The following is a 3,758-nucleotide window of genomic DNA, read 5'->3' on the forward strand; positions in this document are numbered from 1 at the left end:
ACACAGCAAGCAATCTGAAAGAGCTCCCAGTGGCCAAGGCTGGAAGAATTTGAGCGAAGAAATATTTAATGAGTATTGGATTATAATTCAAAGTGTAAAATCAGTATACATGGATCCATACTGACATAGATACATTAGTGAGGAAATACATAAAGGAGGGAGAAGAGACCGGCTTCCTTACAGAAGAATTTAACATACATAGATGTGGAGCTTAATTCCCATGGTCTGGAAGGGCCTGGGGGGTAGGGGTGATGGTGGCGAGCAGGGACACTGACCGCAGCATGGAGGAGCCATGGACCTGGAAAGACAGAATGGAGACTAGAAAACATGGCCAGTAGATCTCAGAAGCCAGGAGAGGGGGCTACTTGGTGCCAGGACAAATGGCCTTTATCTCAACAGCTCCCGGGGTGTCACCGTAACTCAGAGACGGGTAATAATTCTATGTCCCCAAGAAAAGGGTAAATCATGTACGGGGCTTCAGTGTGAGAAATCAGGGTTATACATTTAGAACACAGAACCGCCAAGTTATACATTATTTTTAGGTTTTGGAACTTAAAAGAATTAAGTCCCTTTGAGCTGTTCAGAAAAGCCATTCGTTTGGGTTTTTCCCAGCTGTGTTCAAGGAGATCTGGCCCATCTAATTTTCCCATTTTCTTGTAAATCTTCAATCTTACGGTTTTTCCTTTCCTTTCAAGTTCTAATCAGCTTCCTGGTCAGTCCATAAAATGGGAAATAGAATCTAATGAGAAAACAGCCGGATTTTTGTAAATAGCTTTTGCTACCCCTAGACTTGGCCTGCTTCAATTCGGTCTTGCCAGATAGAGAGACGGAATGAATGAATGAATGAATGAATGATCATCAACTAAGTTCAGAGAAGGAGCAACGTGGTTCTGATTTGGTAACAAAGGGTGTGGTCTGCCAGAGGAAACAGGACGCGGCCTGGTTCCTGACCGAGTCTGGGTTCTGTCTCAGCAGGATGCTAAGGGTTCAGCCCGCGCTCCCGTCTCCACCTCCCCCGATGTCATCTGCATCGCCTGTAGACATCTGGTGACAACACAGCCTCAGGGGTCCTTTTGTGTGAGTTTTTGCTGCAGAGGCCAAGCCTGAGGCTGCCTGCTGCCCCGTGCCCTCCACTTCACTGGTCTCGGGAAATCGCCTTTGATGTAAAACACACAGCCTCAGGAGTTCTCATCACATAAGTAAGTCCCCACGGGACCTGTAAGAGCACAGGGTAGAGGAAATCCTACAAGGTCAGGTAGGAGATGACAAAGCTTGACCAGAAAGAGGCTTTGTTCTGAAGGGCACCATACTCTCTGGCCATTCACTCAGTTGCCGGCTTCTCAACCCCCGGTACAGTAAAGCCACATCCTCCTCAACAACGGGCCCTATTCAGAGGTCCCAGGAACGTGGAAACACCACCCTTCTTGGGGATGGACAACTAAGGCCCAGACTCTGAGCTTCTCATCACACCAGTTCACCACAGGAGAGAAATGAGCAACTCTGCTTCCTTGGAGACTAGCCTGGGACTTTTCCAATGGAAAAGTGGATTATTCATCATTTTCCTCCCCCCAGATCCCTAGTGGCAAATCCCGTTAGCAAGGCTCCACTTAGGCAATAGGAATGCTTCCTAATGTCATGGACATCTTCTTTGTTTTTGCCTCCCCCGCATCCATTTCTTCCATCTTCTGGATGGGCATCTTAATTTTTTTGCAGGGAAGACACCCTTTCCCTGACAATCCTGAGTCCATAGAACTCTGACCCTTCCACCCCAGGGGTGAGACCATAACCCAGGCCTGGACAATCAGAGCATTCCTGGCCCCTGGCCTCACTGATTGGTTCAGGGGAAGCCACGTGATCCAAGCCAGTGTCAATGAAGATGCTGGCTCTTTCCCTGGAACTGCTACTTTGGAGGGCTCTGGGGCTGCTGGTGGCCACTTTCCTACAGGTGAGGCAAGAGTCTGTCTGAGATTGGGAAGCTAACAGGGAAGAAAGAGTCACATTCCTGACCATGATTTGGGCACCTGGATCCAGCTGGGCCTAAGCTGCAGCTTTTGGCCTTTTCAGTTCCATGAGCTTTTTTTTTTTTTTTTTTTTTTGCCTAGGCTAGTTTTAGTTGGTTTTCTGACACTTGCAAACAATCAAATTTCCTGGACAGTATGCTTACTGAGACTTTAGCATAAGCATCACTATGTACTCAGAGTGAAAGTTGTTTTAAAGGTTATGACATGCTCAAATAAAACCCACCAGACTGTCATCATGCACCAAATTTACCTTTCAACTTATAAAAGTAAAGCAGCATCTCCAGAGAAGAATGATTTAAGACCAAGGAACCAAACATAAGACAAGTAGTAAAATGCTGCTTAGAGAAACTTTGATAGATAAATAGTTCTCTAGCTACAGCAGGCTTCAGACTACAAACCCCAAATTTCTGCTTCAAAAGTTACTCAGGGAAGACATTCCATAGTTTCATTTATTTCGTTTTTTGGCCTCGCCGTGCACTTGTGGGATCTTAGTTACCTGACCAGGAATTGAACCCAGGCCTTCAGCAGTGAGAGCACTGAGAGCACTGAGTCCTAACCACTGGACCACCAGGGAATTCCCAACAGTCCACAGTTTTAAAAGAAAACTTTCCAGTTGAAGAAACAGGTAAAATTTATAGTATGCATCTGTTGTATATATAATATGTTAATGTCTAGTACATTTATCAGATCCATGTCAATGTAATTATATTATTACTATATTTGCAAATGCATATATATGTGTAATGTATATTTAGAACCACATATTTCCAGCTCTTTTTTAAAGAGGTATTGAAAAGACTGTTCAAAATTTAGTTTTCCAGCTTGTCTGTTTCTTCTTATTCCTCAGTAAACTTAAGCAATTAAGCAGCACATTTCCTGGCACACAGTAAGGCTCAGTCTGAGTGAGTTCTTTCTCCCCAGCTCCCCCCTCTATTTTAAGTTCTTCTTTTAGAAACCAAGTCAAATGAAAGAGGCAGGACTGCATAGTGTTACAGGCAGAGGCTGGTCAACGTTTTCTGTAGAGCCAGACAGTAAGCATTTCCAGCCCTGTGGGCCATAGGATCTGCCCAGCTTACTCTGCCATTGTAGCCGACAACACAGGCAATACTGAAATGAATGGGATGGCTGTGTTCCCAGGAAACTTTACAGAAACAGGCGATGGCCCGCACTTGGCCCTGGGCCATAACGTGCCGACCTCGGGTTAAGACCTTGGGATCCGGCGTCACACAGACTCTGGTCCGGCTCCCGGCTCTGCTCCTTCTCTGTGACCCTGACGAGTGTGTCATTTCTGTGGCTTGTCTGTAAGACACAGGGATACCAACAGCCATTTCTTAGTCTGTGAGAAGTGGGTGAGATAGTGCACGTGAAATGCTGGGAACACTTCCTGGTCCATAATAAATGAGCATAAAACATTAGCCACCACGTGTGATCACCATCGTCAAAGCAGAAGAAGAAAGGGGGCAACTGAATTTGTCCAGGAACGGCAGCAATATCCCTGGTAAAGAGTTAGTGGGTGGACTTCCCTGGGGGCGCAGTGGTTAAGAATCCGCCTGCCAATGCAGGGGACAGAGATTCGAGCCCTGGTTCAGGAAGATCCCACATGCCGCGGAGCAACTAAGCCCATGGGCCACAACTACTGAGCCTGTGCTCTAGAGCCCGTGAGCCACAACTACTGAGCCCGCGTGCCACAACTACTGAAGCCCACGCACCTAGAGCCCATGCTCCGCAACAAGAGAA

This window comes from Mesoplodon mirus, assembly GCF_964341445.2.
Source record: "Mesoplodon mirus genome assembly, chromosome: 3".
NCBI classification, from domain to species: domain Eukaryota; kingdom Metazoa; phylum Chordata; class Mammalia; order Artiodactyla; family Ziphiidae; genus Mesoplodon; species Mesoplodon mirus.